Source organism: Columba livia, chromosome 3, assembly GCF_036013475.1.
Source record: "Columba livia isolate bColLiv1 breed racing homer chromosome 3, bColLiv1.pat.W.v2, whole genome shotgun sequence".
Lineage (NCBI taxonomy): Eukaryota > Metazoa > Chordata > Aves > Columbiformes > Columbidae > Columba > Columba livia.
Genome location: NC_088604.1, coordinates 66,425,162 through 66,447,689, shown reverse-complemented (window position 1 = coordinate 66,447,689; position 22,528 = coordinate 66,425,162). Strand labels below are relative to the sequence as shown.

Below are 22,528 nucleotides of genomic sequence, written 5' to 3'. Positions count from 1 at the left end.
ATGTTTCCAACATGCTAATAGCATTGACCTTTACATTTCCATTATACAACACTCAGAAACAGTGACAAAACATTCAAAATCTGAAAGAGTCTGGAAGCTAAATGTAGATGGTTTCTGAGTGGCTTTATGTTTGTTTGAACAATACAATTTTTTTTAAATATAAAAAAAATAAACTGGGGTTACGTTATAATTGAATATTTTTGCAGGGGTATAGCTGACTGGTGATCACATCAGACATTTGGTCATTGTTCAGCCATCTTAAAGCTGGACACAGCCAAATTTTGTTTCCTAGTGGGATCCCTGTCCTGAGATAGGGCTGAGTATTTTTCTCAGTGCATAGTAACAGGTGGGATGATAGCATGCAGAATAAAGGATATGGCATGCTTATTGTCAGTTCAAACCTCTTCTTGGGTGTAAAGACAACTTTTTAGATGTCAGTGCAAAACCCTCATAAAGCAGCATGATCTGCTTCCATTGAAGTCTGCAAGTGGGTCGACAATACCTAGTTCATAATAGAACTGAACTTTGAAAATAATAATCAGCCAGTTCATCCTAGTGGCACAGATTCTTCATTCCTTGACAAACACCTAATTTTCTCTTCTGATTTGACTCTTCTTTTGAAGGTGACTCATGCAGCAGCAAATCAAAGTGATGACATTCTTGTTTGTCCTGTGCAATCTCATGTAGGTGAACCAAAGCCGCATCACAGTTTCTGTTGCTGGAACCCTGCTCTTCTAGACTAATATCTATGTGTTTACATCAAGAACTTATTTATCTAGTGCTATAAGATGCCAAGATTGAGAAGCACTTATAAGTAACTTATAGAAGAGTTTCCTGAAAAAGACGTTTTGTCTGAAAAGAGAAATTATACTGATACTGAGGCATTCTTGTACCCAGATCAGAATGGAAATATATTGTGGTGACAGAGAAAAAAACAAAAAGGCACTTTTAGATCCCCCTCAAGTTTATGTAGGTGAGTCTTTTCTTACACATGTGATCTCATGTCTTGCTGCCACTATTCACAGCAAGGATCACACTGCATCACAGCACTGAAACTCAAGCAGCACAGTTCTAAGATTTCTTTAGATGTCAGCTGCACCTTGAATACTCCTTAGCAAGTGATCCCCTTTACATAAATGGGAGTGAGAGGATGCTCATGGAGTAGTCATGCAGCCCACTGCATACCTACTCCAGGGAGCTCCACAGACGAAGTTGTGAAAGGAAAAGGCTGGAGGAGGGGTTCTGTAATTGGATGAAGTGCTGCTCACATGGCATTTGAGCCCTCTTTGCAAAACGCAAAAATTTTGCATTCTGAGGGTTCCTTCCATCTTTTGCACTCTGATCCAAAAAGCATTCTTGGGAGAAACATTTAAAGTGGTGGGAGGTAAATGTGTCAGTTGGACAAATGAAAGGGAGAGAGACCAATTTAATACAGATGATTGCAGAACAAATGTGGCTGGAAATGAGAAAAAGTTTTTCAACTAGAGCTGTGGAACAGCCTTTGAGTAAGAAGACATGTGAAAAAAAAACCCAAACAAATAAACTTTCCACTTTTATTATTAACTTGATTCAGAAAAGGAAGGAAAGGTAAGAACCACTTGCTGGAAAGAGCCAGAGACTGGGACGCAATTAGACAGAGTGTTCCCTCCAGTCTATGTTCTTATTTTCCAGTGTTCCTAAAACTACTACTAAGCCACCCTCTGGAATTGCCCATACTAATGAAAAGTAGCCTAATCCAGGGAGCTGCTGAACACACACTGCCAACCCAGTTCAACAGCAGCTGATTTGCTTGGCATTCTGCTGGATACGCTCGCTACCTTAGAGGATATGGCTGTAGTACAATTCAAAACAGTCTCCCAACAACATAGTTTGGGGTTTAACATAAAAAGGAAAAAAAAAAAAAAAAAAAAAAAAAAGTCAGCTCTATGAATAGTACCCAACTTGTTTTGTTTTAGGTGATTCCAGCTAGTACCTCACAGCACAGGGTACAGTCAAAGTCACGGTGTCTCTGGCTGTCAGTCCCCATGTTGCGTATGTCCAGCAGAATGGTTTCTACTTAACAGAACTCAAATAGAACCTTGCAATCACATGTCTAAAATATGACTGATGGCTAGCATTGCATGTCATAATAGTTTCTGCCATAGAAGTCCCTTCAAGATAATGGAAAAATGCCTTATACTTTAATAGCAATTCAATTATTTGGAGTCTTAAAACCACTATGAACCTTAAACCAACTGAAACCCAGCTACAGCCGGGTCTGCAATAAATTACTCTCTCAGACAAATTTAGTCTACTTACATTTATGTTCTTGTAGATGATATTTATTTGAATTCAAAGAGACCTTCCTCCCATCATTAAAGGGGCACGCAGTAACTTATTTTTCACAAAGAAATAAACTACCTTGCATTTACTTGATCCATCAGCACACTTCAGGCTAAAGTTACTGGAGAAGTCAATAGGTAGTAATTTATGCCACAGCCTGTGGATGTGTTCTGTCACTGTGGTAAGCACAGGCAATTAATTCAAAGTATCCTCAGCTAAATTATAAAGAAATGCATATACACATATATAAAGTATATGCTGATATAGACTGATTAAATCATCTCCCCTAGACCAAGCTCTGATCAAACCAAGTAATGCAGTGTGGTTAAAATTCAGAGTAGTCTGGGGTTAGAAAAGGTATGCTGCATTCATTACTAGAATTAGGCATGAGTTGACTAGTTAGTCCACTTTGTTATTACCTGCAAAATCATTTTGTGTGCATTATAACTGTGATCTTACAGGATCTTTTACTGTAAAAACTAACAATCAAGACAAACGACATATGCATAGAATTTTTTATACTTAATTTAGTCATGCTAAGGTATTATTTGACTGACTTTACTGTATTTGAGTTACAGATCTACGGGTAATGGTTTAATGGATCACAAAAATCCCAGACTGTTTTAAAGAACTGATAAGCTGAATATCAGGAGATATATGCAGAATGTGTCATGCTGCCTGCTATGTTTCCATTTTCTCTTTCTGATTTTTGAAATGGAAGGCCAAATTGATCAACCATCCAAAGTCTTAATGGTTTTGAAGTCTTTTGCTTATTGAGGATTGTTTTTCTAACATGGTCATAACTAATACTTTTCATATTGATATTCAGGTTGCGTATTCAAAGGAATAGTATCATTTTATTTGATGGGTTTTGCTCTGGTCATTTTCAGAATGTCTAAGAATATCTGATTAGAAAGACTGACTTCTGATTCAACTGCAAATGCCCATTCTTCTCCTGGAGATTTTCTGGATTGTAAGGTCTCTCTGGTGTTTTATATAGGAGCATTACTTTGGTAGAAGGGAAGCTGTCAAGTGGAGTGGGAGACAAGATCCTTAATGTTAAATTCTGACCTGTGATATCAAGACAAACTACGAATTTTGCCCTTTATATTTAATTTCTGAATCTGCCACTATTTTACTGTGTGACCCTGTAATCACTTACTAAATGTGTATCTCTTTTCTGTGAAATAGCAGTGATAGCAGTGGTGTTTACTATGTCCCAGCATGCAGAGGTGATGTAGTTTGAAAAGTGAGCTTGTAGCAAAGATGGCATGATGGAACATTTTTTCTTAAAAGACTAAGTCTAAAACACAGAAATCTGGAAGCACAGTAATAGCCTCTTCATAATCTGTTCTGTGTTTGTTTTCAGTGCTTATTAAATTGTCTAGATTCTCAAGATAATAATAATAGTATGAAGGACAGTCCCCTCCCCTTTTACCATTCTGAGCTTTTTGGATTCTCTGTTTTCTTAAAAGTTCCTGAAATGTCACCTGCTTTTACGTATTGCATGAAACCAGATCACAGTATCTGTCACAGCATTATATGCCTGACCAAGAAAAACGCTCAGAAGTCACACAAGGTATATAGTTTTCTTATCATATTATGCACATACAGATATGAGCCACTCCCCTTCCCTAAACTCTACACTTTCTTGCTAAATATGCTTGAACAATTCTCTCACCTCTTACATATGAAAGAAATTAATATTGAGCATAAATGATACCCACCCCATCCCATGGGTTTGATAGAATATTAATATTAATAAACACATGAAGGACTTGAATGATCTCAGTATAGTTTAAGTCATTCAATTAGTTATGTTAAATACAAATTTTAAAACTATATATATTTGAGATTTAGATGAGATTCAGTTATATTAATACTTATATAAGATTTAAATTTGATGGCTATATTGTCAATACAAATATGTTGCCTTCTGACAGTACACACAACATTGTCATTGCAGAATAAACATGATAAAAAATCAACATGATAAACATTAGGTGTATTAAAAATTCATAAATCTTGGTCTGAAATTAAAATAGGGAATAATTATTAAGCAGGTGTGTTTCTAATTGGATCCTTCAGGAATATGTTCTTTTATACCACTTGACAACCTTCCCCTCTATTCTGAACAAAACAGAAGGAACCATAAAAACTGCTAATGATACTGTTTGTTGCAGACAAATATGAAGGGAACAATACAGGCTAACAGAAAAAGTCGCTAACTTAAGGTGATCTGGATCCACTGGTAAGTAAATGACAGCAAATATGGATTTATTTTGGTGGAATTTAACATCATATGCCTAAGAAGAAAGGACACAGGCCAAAGTCAGAGGCTGAAGGCTATATCCTGAAGAGATATGATGTGTCTCTACTGGAAAGCTAAGCAATTCCTGGGCTTGTTCTCTGACTCTGAGGCCAAATGGCCGATTTAGTTGTATTCATATAATTAGACTGACTTGCTCTGGACAACAGGACAGCCTCAGACAAGCATTTTATTGGGAATGGTCCCTGGACTGTGGTAACTTTACAGCCAGGTCTGGGACCATTCTAATGATTTACTGTATAGATGATCAGGTTCTGATGCACAAACTCAGGCTTTTGTTATTTTATGGAGATATAATCTGGGACTCCAACAAGAACTGAGAGTCATGGCAATCTAACAAAGGGTTCAGTGCAATCCTGCACCCAAAAGAGCTGTGCTACCTTGGCTACATGAAGCTGAAATCTTAGACAGCCATGTGAAAGCCATATCACTTCTGTATTTTTCACTGACTGCTATTGAAAGAACAGTTGTGATGCCTTCAGATGAAGAGGGTTATTGATCAACTGAAGCTGGCTTAAGAGCTAAGATAACGGTTGAAGGAGTATGGAATATATTCCATGGTAAATGCCCTCAGGAGCCATTTAGCTTAAAAAGGAGTGAATTTCTCAATTTCTGAGTAGTCTATACTGCAGAATGCAAGATGATGTAGGGATAGCAAAGGCAAAATAAGGTAATTTTCTTGCACAGGGCTCAGTGTTGCTTTAACTAGATTTTTTAAGTGTCTTTTGCCAGATAACTCTACATTACAATCTGTGGTGCAGACATAGGCTTTCAGATAGACGCTTGATACGGGATGGTTCTTCTGCAGAGATTGCTCAGGACAAATCCAATAAACAGTCAGATTTCTCTACAGTGAATCACTGGATGCTGAATGACTGACCAATGACCAGTCCTATGTGAGCTATCAGCTCAAAGCTGCCACTTTCATAACTTCATAATTTATGAATTTGTTGCATTCACTGGGTAGAGGTATTCCTTCTATCCTTTTCAAGATACTTGCTACATGAGCACTTACTTGATTTTTTGTGGTAGCTCTATGACTTGATCTTACATATAAAATAATCAGACACAGAATTTTAAATCATCCTTGTCTATTCTAGTCAGCATGATTCTTACCATACAGCTCAGCTCTGATTATTACTATCAGCGGTTTGTTTTTTTACATTTTGAGCTTCAGTAAGTATTTATAATAATCTTTGAACACAAATAATACATATAACAGTAAAAAAATGTTACAGATTAAAGTCTGGTTAGCAGATTATCAGGTATATCAAGCTGTATTGGTTAGATTATCAAACCATTATATGACAACTGCATTACAACAAACTAGTTTAGACTTAAGCATAAAAATAATTTGCAGATATATTTTTAAACCGTTATATCCAAATGATAAAAAAATAACTTATTCATCTTACTCCTCTCTTCCCAAACTCATCTTGAAAGCTATGAAGTATCTGGCTAATATTTTAGGGCTTTGTAATTTCTGAAGATAATAAGACTTGGAAATAGAAGTACCTTTTGGACACAGAGTAATTGGGACCACACTTCCCACCTACATTAATTAAAACAGGGCTACTTGCAAAGTCCTTGTACAGGAAGCTATTACTTACTGTTCTTGATTTTCCTATGATGTAAATCTTTGAGAAAGCAGCATCTACACCACCCAAAAGTCTAGCGCAATGTGACTATTGGAGAGTGTGTGCTGCCTGCAGTGCTGACATAATAAGGTGGATTGGATAAGAAATTCCTTACTTCAGAAGGTTGCTCTCATTCTATAAATGACAAACAGTAAACATGGTATTAAAAACTTATTGTACATTTCCCTCTAATTTAGGTTTTTAGGGGATCAGTGTGTATATGGTGATAGCAGCCAGCCAGTGGTGCTGTGAGACGTGAGGACTCCTGCAGCTCCTCACCACTGCTGCGACGTGCCTGGGACGTGTTGCCTCTCGGGGTGCCCAGGGTCTCGAGCTCTCCCACTTGAAAGCAGTCTGAACTACAGTAGGCATAAAAGTGCTGTGCTAATGATACCATGACAGCCTCCATCCATGATCCCTGTGGTTTCATTGCCCTGTCTCGTAGGATTATTTTACTGTTATTGACATGAGTTCCTGATAAATGAAGACATTGTTACAGCATAACACAGAGCAGCAAAACACAATACAGCAACACATAATGCAGCAAAACAGCCCAAACCATGTTCAGCCTTCCTAAAACAGAGTAAGACCAAGTCTTGCGTGGACTTGCACATAACTAAAATTTTAGAGTAAGGTGGCATAAACAATTGACTTTTACAGCAGGGAGCTGTGACAGAGTGGCAGTCTCCATTTAAAGACAGTATCACCCTGTTTTACTCTCTGCTAGTCTGCACGTATAGAGTGAGGGCAATATAGAGTGGTTCAGCTTGTGATCTCTCGTATTTCAGCAAGCACAATGCTGGCATCACTGGAGAGAGCAACCAAGCTGCTTCAAATGAAGCTGCTTTGGTAGCAGAAGCTGTATAGCCAGGTTAATGCAGCGCTCACTAGTTTACTCCCTTTATCACTGAAGAAACTAGGCTAGAAATATGGTACTTTTGCATGAAGACAGATTATGCAGTGCAGATGTAGTGTTTCAGATGTCTGAGTGTCTTTAAGTAATACATAATGCTTGGCTTTAGGTTTTCAGATTTTATTAAGCTTTTATTTCTACTCCACCTCCCTGCCTGTAATTCCCCACATGCATTCTGTCTAGAAATTTACTGACTTCTAAGAACTTACTACCATTTGCTTACAAAATTAATAATGTATGGAAAATTTGGATTGTATGAAAGGTCAGAAGGATTTCATTTGTGTTTTATAAACAAGGAACATGAAGACAAAGCTATCACTCAAAACTTATATGAAGATATGATAGAATCAATCTTAAATTGATTGCATTACTTTTTTTTTTTTTATTTAAGACCAGATTCGTCAGTATACCATATCAACACAAATAATTCATATCACTTAAATTGAGCTTACATCAATTTTGCATCAATGGAGCAGCGCAAAGCAGATAAAGCATGCTGGGAAATCAAGCCCCTACATTGGTTTGGAGGACCAATGTTTAACCAAGTCCCAGGTTACATGGTGACTGGGCAGGAGGAGCAGTGCAGACCCTGAATTCATCTGTTTATGTGCTTGAAATGTTTTCCCCTAGGTTCCTGTCACAGTCACACTGCATGGATGCTTTCTTTTTGCACGTTAGAGACAGCAGCAGTGCCCAGAGAAACCTTTTGAGTGCGGGTAACTGACTTCAGGTTGAAACACAGATTTTTTGCAGAAAAAATATCTCTGGATTGGTTAATTTGCCAGGGGATCAGAGTGAGAAATGCATGGACCCCCTATCTCAGACTCAGTGACAAGCTGAATGGCTGAGCCTCTTTGGAGGGTGCAGGAGCCCCACAGGATTCAGCAGCAAACCTACTCACACAAGTCTACTTACAGCCTGTATAGTTATAGCCATTAGCTATAACTATGAACAGATAAACTTAATTACAACTTAATCTATTAATTTGTTTTTCTACCCTATGCACAAGGTTTTAACTAATGAACACTATGGAAAGTTCGATTGCATTATTTCATTATCAAGACAACTTAGGACAATGAAGAGGTCAACAGAAATGCTAAATTTCTTGAAGGATTTAGTTTTTAATACATTTTAACTCAAGCTAATTAGGACATTAATTTTTCTCAGAAAATTCCTTCTGTAGTCACACAGCAAGCACTACAAGTGTGGTAAGGAAGTATTTTTCATTTAAAAAGTTGAAGTTGAGACCTTTGTACAAGTGCAAAATAAATCCCTACCTGCCATCATGTAGACATGATCAGGAAGGAGCTAATGGAACTGTGATGGACATTTCTGTATGGGCAAATACTATTTCACTTAATACACATCTAGCATATTCATAAGTCTCTTCATCTTTTAGTCTTTTGGGAAGTGAGGATTACAGTATCTGAGGTTACCAGTATTCTTACTTTTTTCTCAATTCATGTGGCTTATACTGTTCTCCACTTGTACACATTTGGCTGTGGATTCTGTTGCTCCAAGTTGTGTCTGCTACTGATTTCAAACTATGAGAACTTCCGAGTCTTTGGATTCATGTTGTACTTTTGTAGTTCTCTGGTCTCCTATTCCTTTATTATTCTTGTGAGGAAATCAAGCAGGGCTGCTGGTGAGATCAGGGAAGCTTTCTGTAATGTTGGTCTGATCAATAATAGTGCTCCTCAAGCGTGATTCAAACTCAATTGTCCTCTTGGGGAGAAGAGTTTCTGTCATAGCTCCTTCCAAATCAGTTCAGATTTTGTGGGACGTTTGAACTTTACTTTTAGAACTATCCATGTTGTTCAATACGCACATCCTTATTACGAATGTTACACAGAACAACTAGAAGTGGTGCTAATTCAAATGTACAGAGTTCACAGATACATGTCCCTTGACATGTAGTTTGTATTTTGTATGTAGCAGACTTCTTAAAATGAAGAATTGCAGTTTGAGAATAACACATTTAATCTTGTTTTCAGGGTAGATAGAAAACTGGATTAGGATGGGGAATTTTTCACCAAGCTGCCAGTCAGATTTCAATTCCAATCAATAATGCAGGGAGTTAATTTTCAACAGCTTTTCAGTAGCTTTCTTGAAATGAGTTCATGGGTTCAGGGCAATTCTTCGTGCACAATTGCCCATGTTGCATAACAAGAAAAAGAATGACTATTCTTATCTGTAGATTTCAACATAAAGACCAAGGGCTGAATATGGCTTTACATCCCTAGACAGACCTTTCGACTCAGTGACAGCTAAAATGAAGGGACTTGATCTGCCAGCACTGTACCTGCTCTGGTGTGAGAGGACTCCTAGCACCTCGCACAGACACCGTGCACACTCCTTGTCACATACGAAAGCTACAGAGCACTGAATGAAATTATCAGGCAGCAGGTTCATAGTGAACAAAAGGAAGTACTTCTTCACACAAATTATAATTAAATTGTGGGCCTCATTGCCACAGTGGTTGACACCAAAGTATAAATGGATTTTTAAAAAAGGAGTAGAGAAATTCCAGGGCTTATAAAATACAGTGGTCTGGGAGCAAATCCCCATTTAAGAAATCCCTGTACTACGGTTTGCTGGAACTTGAAAGTATACCGCCGTATACCAGTCCTGTTTCTTACGTTTTTCTCCCTTCAGCATCTGCTAATGACGATAGTCAGAGCCAGGATATTGGACTAGATGTCCAACTCACTATAGCAATTTTTTTGATCGTATTATTTTAATCAAATTATGTTCTTATTTTGGCTACCTAAAAGGATCTTAGGCCCTGATGGAGAAGGGCATTTAAATGCCTAATGTATTTTAGGGAGGTAAGTGCTTTTGTGTATCATAGCCTTCGTGTCCTAGGCCGCAAACTTATTGGGGTGGGGCACGTATCTTTTCTTAGGACTTGGCTTATACTGAGTATTAACCTAAATAAAAAATATATATTTTATAACAGTGTGTAACACTGTTTCCTTTTAAAGGTTAAATAATATATTTGCCTAAATGGTTTGTGCCACAGAAAAATTGCCTACTGATTTACATAAGGATGGTGACACTAGCATCTACTGCTGTGAAAAAGAATTAATGTCCTTCATAGAAATCCCCACATTTGCCATACATGCATATTACATTTGCAGAAAGCTATTTATCACCTGTTAGCCGTAATACTGTTGCCAAATGATATGTCACTTACTTACATTTACCTGGCAGGATATTTGAGATTTCATCCATTTTGCAAAAGCATCTGCTTGCAAACCTATGACACATGTTGGTGAAAATCCAGAGAGGGAAATGAAGAAACCAAATATTGAAAATCCTGAATTTTAGCCCTGCCAGTTCTAAGCCTGACAGTGCAGTTAAGGCTTCATTCTAAATCAACAAGAAGAGGTGACTGTAAATTGTGCAACACAGGGTTGACAGCTCAGCAAGATAGGCAACCTCAGCTTTCTTAATTGAGGGCAGTTTCATCCTAAGGAGAGGTGAAGAACCGCAGGATTCGCTCGCCGCGGGTTTCGGGCGCCGGCCAGCCTTATAGCATCTCCCGCGGCACCGGGAAGAGGCGGCAGCTGGTGTTTCCCTGGGCGCAGGGAAGCCCGGCGCTGCTCGGGGCCGTGACGGCGCTGCGCTGTCCCGCACTGCTCGACACCGGGGCCGGGGCTGGAGCGAGAGCAGCCCCTGTCCCGCCGGCCGCGCCCGGCCGCCTGGTCCGCCCGCCGCCCCCGCCCGCATCCCGCCGACATTTCCAGGGGAGGGGCGGGAAGGAGGCCGGGGCAGAGGTATGGCGGTGCCGCAGGGTACGGCGGGCGGGGGAGGCTGGGTGCCGCCTGGGGACCACGGCCCCAGGGTGGGGGCGGCCCCCGCCGCGTTCCCCCGCCGACGAGGCGGGGGCTCCCCGGGCCCAGCCCGGCCCGGTGGGGGCTGCCGAGAAAGAGGACCGTGGGAAGGGAGGGATGGAAGAGCAACTCTTGATCTTACAGCAACGACTCGTTTGTTCACCCTCACCTTCCACCGGCTTCTCGGATTAAAATTATAACAACAGCAATAATAATAATTACAACACTTCTCCCCTGCTCCTCTCCCGCCAAGCAGACCCGCGTTACAGGGAGGGGAAGGTCAAGAGGAAAAGCAGGAGCGCTGCCTTATCCGCGAGCTGGTTGCTGTCACATCGCCAGCCCGTGTCCTCGGCTTCCCCGAGGGCGGCCCGGTCCCTCCCCGGGCTGGGCAACATCGCCCGGCGCGGCGGACGCCCCCCGGCATCGCCTCGGCGGAGCCGCGGCACGCCAGACACAAACCGAGAGGGGTGCGGCGAGAGAGGGCGCGGGCAGAGCCCGGCAGCACCTCTCCCCACCCCTTTGTGCATCTCGGGCAGGGAGACACACACACGCACAAATGCACACACACCCCACCTTGCAGCCTCGGTGCCGCAGCCGCCCGTTGTTACACACGCACACACACATGCACACACGCTGACACACAGTCGGTCCCTCCGGTAAATGCATTTTCTGTTGCTTGCACTCCACCACCCTCCATCCATCCTCCCTCTCGCCTCCCTCCCTCCTCTTCCTCTTCCTGCCCCCATTTGGTTAATGTTCCCCGCTCCGTGCATCAGTATAAAGCAGACATTTTGATGCCGTTTAACTCGATTTAGGCTTAAATAAAAGCGGAGCGCCTTACCCACCCCCGCCCGGCTGCGTGCAGTTTGGCGCTGAGCGATCCCGGGAAGGGCTGGTGCGGCTCGTCCCTAGCGGAGCGGGTTTGCTGCCATCCGCCCAACTTCAGCACCCAGCCGGCAGGGAGAGGGAGACGGCGGCGGGCAGGCAGTAGTCAGGGAGGGAGAGAGGGAGGGAGGGCAGCCGAGAGGGAGGGAGGGTGCGAGGAGCGGCGCGGAGGCAGGGAGCCTCCGCACATGCGCTGTGCCACCGGCGGCGGAGACCGGCGGCAGCGGGAGTTTCCCCGCTTGGCCGCGGCGGGTGAGTCACGGCCCGCCCCAGCCCGGCACCGGCGCTCGCTCGCTCGCCCGCCCTCACCGAGGATGCTCAGCCGCGCTCCGCCGCAGTTCCCGGGGAGGTTCCCCGGGCAGCCATGGCTCCCTGCACAACGGCGCGGCGGGGAGGGCGGGGGGTCCCCCGGGGCTGTGAGAGCGGCAGGGGCGGGGACCGAGGCCGTGGCAGCCGTCCCCAACGCTCCGGGTGGCAGAGCTTCAGCATCCGAGCCTGTGGCGTGGAAGTGCGTTACGGCAGGAGCAACATGCCGCGGTGGTAAAAAGTGAAGCGTTAGCTGTGCTGGGCTCCCACTTACTCTTGTCCCTACATCAGTGTGTCTAAATAGAACAAAAGTAAAAAGCAGGTGTATAAACCACTTTACCACTTTTAATTCTCCCCGTGTAGCCGAGAGGCAGGGGTTTAGTGGCTGATTAACTTTTTGATGTTGGGTGCCTGAAACACGTCTAAATAAAGAACTAGTGCGGATCTGTTGGTTGCAACCATGCGAATCAAGATCAAGATGTTTTGAAAATCTGGCTCTGAATACTGAATTCTGCCAGGTCTTGCCAGTTAGTTTGTCCTAGCTTTCCAAACTCCAGTTTCCAAATTTTGGCTCAACAGAGAACATTAGTTAGGTTCTCTACTGCACCTTGAACATTTGGAGCCTGATATGCCTCAAGGCAACAGCACTGGAAAAATACGTATTGGGCATCCGGATCCTGTCAAATCATGCCATGAATCCAGAAATGTTAATATCTCAAGAGAGAACACATTGCTGTATTTACCACTCCACAAAAAAAAATCTGGCAAGATGGTACAAAAAGGCACAAGGCTGGATTAAGGCAGTACTGTGCCTTGCCAAACCCTGTATTAATTGTCTTTGCAAAACTGGTCTAGACACCTGGGTATCCCATCTAGATCCCAAAGCAGAGTGCTACAAAAACTGAAGCCAGAACTGCATGTATGTTAGTAGGGCTGATGAAATTAAAAGAATTAGAAGCAATCCAGGAGGGCTAACTTGCATGAGAGCCATAAGAGCATAGGCACATCAAAACCATCTCTGCTCCCAGGAACCTATATTCAAAACATAACTAATTTAACAACATGGCAGCAGCAGTATGGCTTCCTTTTTGATTTATGGGATAGAGGCCTCGAATTCTGAATCATAAGGACCAAAGTCAGTATTAACCTCCCTGAAAGTCACTCCTCACAAAACCATCACTTTCTATTTTATTCCGATCTTCATCCTCATGGAGAAGTCCAAGAACCACAAATCATAACTCTGCTTGATACCACAGCTTATTTGCTGACCAAAGACACCCGTATCACTGATTTTATGTCACATTCTGTCCAAGCAAAATTTTTGCAGCCTGTGTCCTCTTTGTCTTATAAGTTGCTCGTGCCTTATCACCTTTTCCCCAGCAAACATCCCCTTCTGCTCCTTGTGTATGAACAGAAATCTCTTGAATTGTTCAGTTAATTTAAAATAATTAAAGCAAGAGCAACTGATATTTAACTCAATGTTTAAGCTTTTGTTTAAGACTTGAAGAAGGTCCTGAAAAATTGTTATTTCCAGCTATCCAAAGAGTCCTAATAAAAATGCTACCTACATGGAGAGTTTGCCCTCAGAAAATCAGACCATTTTTAGTTACATACCTAAATAAAGATGTAAGTGTAACTCCAGGTTAAACATCTGAGTGCATGGCAATTTGGAAGTCTTTATGGAAATTCAGCTTACATTCCCTTTCTTTAGGAACAGTGCTCAATAGAGTATTAAAAAGGATAAAGTGTATTTATGAAGTGCTACAAAGTGTTTTTTAATTGCAATGTTTAAAATACTGCTTGAGTATCTTTAAAGAGCACCAATTCTATACTAAGGCCTCAATTCAGAAAAGCCTCCATGTTTTGGACATAGTCTTAAGCCTTCTTTAACTTTAGGCTCATATATTGGAGCTTCTTGACTTCATATAGAAGATAGTAAAATTTCAATACTTGCTTAATATTAGGAACGCAGTTCTGCTCCAACAAAAACTATAAAACTGATCAAAGCAAGTGTCTTCTCTTAAAGATTTAATAGGTACGTAGAAAGTATATGCAGATGTTCAGCCTATTAGGATGGTGCAAAAGTAATTGCGATTTTGGACTGTGAATTTTAAATAATTATAAGTAGGCTCACATCTTTATTAATCAAAATAGGAACCATTAAAATAAACACATTTTTGCCAATGAGTAAGCAACTTAAGTATTCCTGTAGCTAAAAACTCCATGCTTTGGGATTTGATGAACTCTTGAAAAGGATTTTCTTCATCCTGCTGGTTGTGGAAGCTTTTTCCCTGCATAAAGTTGTTGAGATGCTTGAAGAAGTGGTAGTCAGTTGACAAGAGGTCAGGTGAATATGGCAGATGAAGCAAAACTTTGTAGCTCAATTCATTCAGCTTTTGAAGTGTTGGTTGTGTGACGTGGGGTTGGGCATTGTCATGAAGAAGAATTTGGCCCTTTCTGTTGACCAATGCTGGCTGCAGGCGGTGTAGTTTTTGGTGCATCTCATCAATTTGCTGAGCATACTTCTCAGATGGAATGGTTTTGCCAGGATTCAGAAAGCTCTAGTGGATCAGACCGGTAGCAGACCACCAAAGAGTGGCTGTGACCTTTTTTTGGTAAAGGTTGGTTTTGGGAAGTGTTTTGGAGGTTCTTCTCCATCCAGCCACTGAGCTATTCATCACCAGTTGATGTATAAAATCCACCTCTCATCACGTCACAATCCGATTGAGATATGGTTCATTTTTATTGCATAGAATAAGAGAAAATGACACTTCAAAACAATGATTCTTTTGATTTTCGGTCAGCTCATGAGGCACCCACTTGTCGAATTTTTTAACGGTTCCAATTTGCTTCAAGTGCTGAATGACCATAAAATGGTCAACATCGAGTACTTCAGCAACTTCTCATGTAATTGTAAGAGGATCAGCTTTGATGATTGGTCTCACTTGGTCGTTGTCACCTTCCAATGGCTGGCTACTGTGCTAATCATCTTTAAGCCTCTCCTCTCCTTTGTGAATCTTCTTGAGCCACCACTACACTGTACATTCATTAGGAGTTCCTGGGCCAAATGCATTGTTGATGTTGCAAGTTGTCTCTGATGATTTATGACCCATGTTGAACTCGAAGAAGAAAATCATGCAAATTTGGGTTTTTTTTCCTAACATCAGTTCCATAGCCTAAGATAAATATAGAATAAACAGCAAGTAATAAGTCAGCAGCAAAAAAAACAAACCAAACCAAAACATAAAGTGGGAAAATACATTAGAATTATATGTAACATAACCACATTTATTTAAGAATGTATTCCAATATCAAATAGCAAATTTCAACAGTGCAAAAACTGCAAATCCTTTTGCACCAACCAAGGGAGACTGAGAAATGTGTAGGAATGAAAGGAAATAATTTTATTCATCTACCAGGAAAAAAAATTCTAAGTTTGAAAATGCTGTGCTTAAAATGTGTAAATGAATTAAATCCTTCAGCTTTTTTATGACTCTGTTAATGTTTCCCACAGCTCTGAACAAGCCCAGCCATTCCGATTTACCATAGTTTCCTGCACTGAAGCCATTCTTTGTTGTTACTTGAACTCCTGTTTATAAATCCACTTCCTTTCAGTGGCTATTCAGCCACTCTGTTCTGATCACTGCCTAATCCTTGTCCCTGTTTCAGAGCCCTGCAATTGCATTCAATGACTTTTTCTTCCAGGACTTTCTATCCTCTCCCCTTCATGTATCTTGTTCTGTGCTTCCTTGCATTTCCTAAACCAAACAGTTTCCTTGTTACCATGTTGTTTTTGTTTTTAATTAAAACCTGTTGTCATTGTTTTTCCAACGCATTGTCACAGACTTTTGAGAAAAGATATATGGATGGAGCAATAAATTATAAAAGGGCTTGTGAAAATTTAGAACACTATGTACGTGAGAAGTCTTTCTGATACAAAGAGTGCATGTAAATCTAATAAAATAATTTTACTTCAACTTTGTGATCTTTAATGTCTGGATTCCTATTTCTTTAGTGGACATGAAGTTAGGTTCCTTATTTTCCGGTATTCAGTGTACAGAATTATTACTTGAATTAATAATTTCAGTCAACTTCATATTTTACCTGTAGAACATAAGACATTTAAAATTTGTCCTGGTCACAAACTCTTCAGGATTATACTCTAGTCAATAGCATGCTCTGCCTATCTTCAATATAAAAAAAATCAAAAGCCAATAGCCAAAGACTTCAAATTGATCAGAAAGTTACGACGTCCTTTCATGCTCCCAGCATTGCTTCAATGTGATACAAAATGAAATATTTAAAATGTGTTTGAGCCACTGATCATATATATATTTTTCTCTGTAAGCATCAGTATTACAACAATTTAAAGATGCGTACATTTACAGCATCAAGTAGCCAATAGGTTAGTTACAGAGATGACTCTATATTTTTGGCCTGCTTCATGCAAAATACTGCGTTGAATCTTTTTTAGTTGTGTCTGTTCTTTTACAGCCATGGCCTTATAACTATCAGGCTGTCTAACGCTATTTGGCACTACTGGTAAGATTTTAAAGAATTAAATAGACCTTTTTATGCTTCTATGCAGAAATACCTGAAAATTAAAAAAAAACAACAAAAACAACAACAACAAACACCCCAAACAAACAAAACAAAAAAGAAAAAAACCCAACCAAAAAACAACCAAACTCCCAACCTAATTCCTCCTCTTTGGCACAAAGCAAGTGAGTTGAAGAAGTGAACACCTTCAGTTGACTATTTGGATGGAAGTTGGCTTGCAAAACATTATTAGAGCTATAGCATCCCAGTGTCACAGAGATTTATTTTTTGCAGCAGCAACAAATTGAACAAATGTGGAGTCTATCTCTGAGAGTCCAGTTTCAGATTTCCCCAAGTGACATTTATAATTGGGCTTGTTTGTATGCAGAAAGAAAGGCTTCAGAAGTCCCCTTATTAAAGAACCGCTCTTTGCAGATGGCAGTGTACTTGCAACTCACTCAAAGCAAGACCCAGAGATAATGACATCTTGTTTTGCAGCTGTTTGTGTTAACTTTGGCTGAGCAATCAGTATTTCAAAGGCTGGTATTATGTGCCAAAAGCCACCAAAACCCAAAAGCCTCTTGACTCAAATGAGAAGAAAAATGTCACTGGCACTAAAGTGATGAAACCAGACTGAACTGCAGCTCTGGTGCTTGAGGCAGCTTCCTATGCGCTTGAGCTACCCTCGTGGTCTCTTGATCCTCACTCAGTAACAAACTGGTGTTACCATTTTACCATTTCACCAAATATATCCTTCCATCAGAAGCTAGGTGAAGATTCCTAGCACTGTTCCTGGAGCTAAATATATTTTATTCTTCCTTAGCAGATAGAGCTAGTAGATTTTAAAAGGTTTTATTGCACAGAAGTGGGAGATGGAGATTCACTTCAGTAATCAGGTGATTTGAACAGTGACACACTTTTGGTCCTTAAGCAGAAGTGCATAGAAAGTGCCAGTAGATGGTAAGTAATTTTTTATCTCTTTGAAGAAACATTTGGATGGCAAGAAGTATGTATTAATTTGAGCATGTCTGCTTCTAGTGAATAATAATGCCATGGTTATGAGTCTTGATAAATTGTCAATAAATTATCAAGATTAGGGTTCAACAATGAAATACCAATTTTTTCTTGGCTTGCTGATCCACAAACTCTTTAATCTTTCTCTTTAATGATGACATCCCTGATTACTCTTAAAAATCATAGGATCATAATGCCATTTCCCTAAAACTTTGCTTTGTCTCAGTTAAAAATGAGTAATAGATTTAAAATTTGATCCTGAGTCAAGAAAACCTTTAAACACATACTTGCTCTCAGTAACTGTGACTTGAATACAGATGTAGAGGTAATTCCATACTTATGAAGTTGTATGAGAATAACACATACTTGACTACTTTCTCAAGTGGGAGCTTGTGTTTTCTTTTGTGTTTTATGCAGTTTATAATCTCATATAGTTTGCTGATAGTAAAATGAAAGTACAGAAACTTGTGCTTTATATATGCTGTTTCTACTTCATTTGTCTACTTCAGATTTCCACGGAAATCTTAATTAAGCCAAAGCTAAAGGTCAGACTGCAAATAGTAGTAGGTAAAAAGACCCAAAGGCCCTCCACCTCATAACACAAGAGTGGCCATAAGAGTTAACATTGTGGAAATCCCAAATTGTCTGGTTAGACTTAAAACCTCCAAGAATTTGAAACTGGAACCTACTTCTTAAAACAGGCAAATATTTCAGGTAGAGAATTGTACCTAAATATAGTACAAGATAGATCTGCTGAAATAAAATTGGGTATTTTATTTCATAGAAGATTTTGGGTAGTGCCTATTTTCTATTATAAGTACAGGCAATGTGTTAATTATAATGCGAATAAATTAATTTTGCATCTAATAATTAAATTAGCCCATTTATTGTTATATTTGAAATATATGTAATTCTTCTGCCAGAGTTGTTAGTAGCAACCAGAATTGGGATTGGAAGCACACGTAAGTGTTCATTTAGAGTTTCTCACCTAAAGGTTCTGAGAGAACCAATGAGAATTTTTTTCAAGGAAAAAAAAAAACATGAAATACCATAACAGAGAATTCTGTTATGAAAATAAAAGTTAATGATATATCTTAAAATTTTGCTTAACTTGTAGGTTTTCAATTCATGTGTCTTTAATTCTGTATACATCTATACATCTGTTTATGCTATGCAGCTGGTGGCAGAGCAGCGAGGGTCTCATCTGTGCCCAAGACCCTCCCTTTCCTCAGCACCCTGTGAGGCAGGTTGTGCAACTCTCAGCCTCAGAGATTTTATAATACAGCCAAAGGAGCAGGGCGAGCAGCTTGTAGTGATATGGATAGCATGTCACCTTCTCATCCTTCCCCACTACGCCTGGCAGGAGTTTGTTAACTCAGCCCAGAGCCTACCAGCATCAGAGAGGCAACTTCCCTGCCTTGCTCTGGTGCCAGTCATGAGCTGGTGCCAGTGGTTTGTACGTCTCCACAGTTCCAGACATGTGTGGTAGCCCTGGTTCCAGGCAGCTGGGAATACCCTGTGCTTGTTGCCTGTGGTTGCACCCTTTAGCCCACCAACAGGGATTCAGCTTTGGCCCTTCTGCTGCTGCCAGCCTTGCTGGCTTCAGCAGTCAGCATCCTATTCCCTGACGAAGGCACTTCTCTCTCCTTGTTACCTTCTTCTGTGTATTGAAGAATCTTCCCAAGGTCATGTGGGTTTTGATGGCTAGGAATCTAAATCTGACAGTAATTTGAAAAGACCCCTTACAGCAAACTAGACACCTTTTCCCTCTCTTCTTGGGTTGGTGCCACAACATGTATGCTGCACATGTAGCTAGGGTTATGGTGAGTCCCAGAGCAGTGGTGGGAACACCCTGGGAGAAAAGCTGACATGAATGAACTTCTGTCCATGCTCCCCAGTCTGTCACAGTACCACTGTCCTGTCCCTTGAAGCATCTGTTCATCTGGCCTTCAAATCAATGAAGAATCCAGATGAAAAGTTCTCATCTGGCTGCCCTTTCTCTGGTTCACCGAGAGATGGAAGCAGAGCACTCCCTCTGCCGTGCCAAACCACTGTGATCTACTTCTGCACATTGAGCCCTTCACATGCCGGGAAATAATTTGATTATATGATTCAGCACAGCAGATTACTCAGCATTCACCAATACACTCCTCTTCAGAGAATGTCTGTTCTTTATACTAATATTTGCATTTGCACATAGACAACATTTCTCTGGTTGGTACTTGTTGTTTCCCCTTTGCAATGTATAAGTTGAAACTTTTTGAAGTAGAAGTGTCACACAGTCACAGAGTCCACACAAGGTAACAGGTAACTGATCACTAGCAGATGTAACCAAGAGAATAGGCAACTGTTACTAAATTGTTCTTGTGAATGATGTCTCAAGTATTCTATAACGTCCTTTTGTGGTATCCTTCCTCAAGTAATAAATGGAAACATGAACTTAATTCTTTGTTTCATAAGCTCTTCTACAAATACTTCCAGAAAATTTAATATGTTTAAAGTACTTGTCAACGAAGTCTGACAAAAGTGCTTTGAGCTTTTTGCAAAATCAGAAAAAATGGCCTCGAAACAGATTGCAAGGGATTATTTTGTCTTTTCACCACAAGGAAATATTGGGGCCCTCTAGGGTTGTTTTCTTAACTAATTTATTTTGGCTGTATCAGATCATTTGTCTGAATATTTTAAAAAGTATGTCATATCAGCATTTGTGTATGATATAAGAACAATGAACTGGTTACTGCCCTGCTCAGAAAGCCTTAAATATGCATGGTATATAAGTAACACTTTCTATTTGAAAATAACCTCATAATAAAAGTTATGAAACAAAATCCATCACTCCTTACAGATTGATGACTTCATTATTTAAAGATACAACTTTCAGGTTAGCTGGCCAGCAATAGACATTGTAGATGTGCATGGATTTGGTCTTGTGAGAGGACAGGCAGAACAGAAATTTGTTTTCTGCTGACTTGAAAGAGACTATTTTCAGCAAATTTAACCCCCCTCACAGGAGGGTCATGCCCTGTGCAAGTACTGTGGCTTTCATAGCAGTTGTTCTCCAAAAAATTTCGGGCTTGTATTTTTTTTTGATTGCTGTTCCTACTCACTCACTTTTTTTTTTTTTTTCTTTTTGCTTTTCCTGAGAATAACTGCCAGTAAAGCCAATACAAAGCAAGCTTTTGTCAAAGCTCCACTAAAATTGCCATTTTGCTTCAGTTTTCTGCAGCAAAATGGAAACTTAGTGGCAATTTCCTGACTTCTGAAATATTCTCCTGAAAATCAAGGGACAGTTTCCTTGTCAGATTTTCCCACATGATCAATTTAGTCTTTAGTCTGCAAGCAAATGTCTTGACCCACATGCCAAGTGATCAGGATGTCTGTTACCTCCACATGCTTCTCACAGAACAATAGAGTGATGTTGGCCTGTGAGGGATAAATGCAGCCTGTCAGAGGATGATACTTCTCAATCTTTCCTATTAGACACCATCTAAAATTTTTTCCAAACATCCCAGTACCTTTACAGTGTTGCTACACTCAGCTCAACATCAAGGTAAATCTTCATTTGGGAAGAGGCTGAGGGAGCTGGGGTTGTTTAGTCTAGAGAAGAGGAGGCTTAGAGGTGACCTCAGCACTCTCTATAGCTACCTGAAAGGAAGTTATAGCCAGGTGGGGATTGGTCTCTTCTCCCAGGCAGTTAGCAATAGGACAAGGGGGCATGGGCTTAAACTCTGCCAGGGGAAATTTAGGCTGGATATTAGAAAGAAATTCTTTACAGAGAAAGTGGTCAGGCATTGGAATGGCCTGCCCAGGGAGGTGGTAGACTCACCGTCCCTGGAGGTTTTTAAATTGAGATTGGACATGGCACTTAGTGCCATGATCTAGTAAATGGACTAGAGTTGGACCAAGGGTTGGACTCGATGATCTCTGAGGTCTTTTCCAACCCAGTCGATTCTGTGATTCTGTGATTCATACTCTTATATAGCTTGCTTTTTCACAACTGACTTTCTTTCTTTAAGGTGTTTAGGTATGTAGGATGTGTTCTGTTTCCTTTTTCTGCATAATTGTTTTGTGAGGTAACCCCAAGCTGAGAAGCAGTGGCAGATACCACAGTCTTCTCTCCCAGCATCACCATTGCAAGGGATTTAGTCCACTGTAGTGCAGTCCAACAGCATCACTGATGCGTTGAGAGATTTGCAGCAAGTAAAAAATAAGGCAATGTGTGTATCTCCAGTGATTTACAGAACACTAATTTGAAAATATGCTGGTTTGTGCAAAATGGCTTTTTTATGGATCCATTTGGAATTGGTTAGCTTTTTGTTTCTGTTTTTGCTCCTGCAGTCTTACTGATCTCTGACATTATGACTCCTTTTGGAAGCCTGGAAGCCACACTATCAAGAGAAGGTTGTGGTCCTTTATTTCAGCTGTCTGTAGTTTAACATGTAACCAAAGTCCTAAAGCAAAGGTATAACAGCAGCCATGTTCAGGGACTTCTGCCACCATTTTTTTAGGACTATTTTGTGTTTAAAACTTATAGTTCATTTAGAGGGTAAAAAAGAAAGGTATTCAGCTTACTTGCACAACTGAAAGCATTTATGAGTATGTCACAGTTATGACATCAATCCAAATGATAAGAAGACCTGTAAATTTAGCACTCAATCAGGCGCCATGATTTAATCAGCTGAGCAGGCTCAGGCTCAGGCTAACAGGCTGCATGTAGTTACTGTTCATATATGGTTATTATGTACCT

General features: G+C 40.5%; 1 protein-coding gene across 7 annotated transcripts in view; it reads right to left on the bottom strand.

Annotated features, from left to right (window-relative positions):
- Positions 1 to 12,321, bottom strand: part of RGS17 (regulator of G protein signaling 17) — a 74,249-nt gene extending 61,928 nt beyond the window's left edge. For 2 of the 7 annotated variants that reach the window (XM_065057371.1, XM_005507656.3), the window contains exon 1: positions 11,879 to 12,182. The gene's annotated coding sequence lies outside the window, so the exon portion shown is untranslated. Of the gene's footprint in view, positions 1 to 11,878; positions 12,189 to 12,231 lie in introns of those variants that run through there. The other 5 variants (XM_065057373.1, XM_065057372.1, XM_065057374.1 and 2 more) reach the window with 5 other exon arrangements.
- Between the last annotated feature and the right edge of the window lie 10,207 nt (positions 12,322 to 22,528).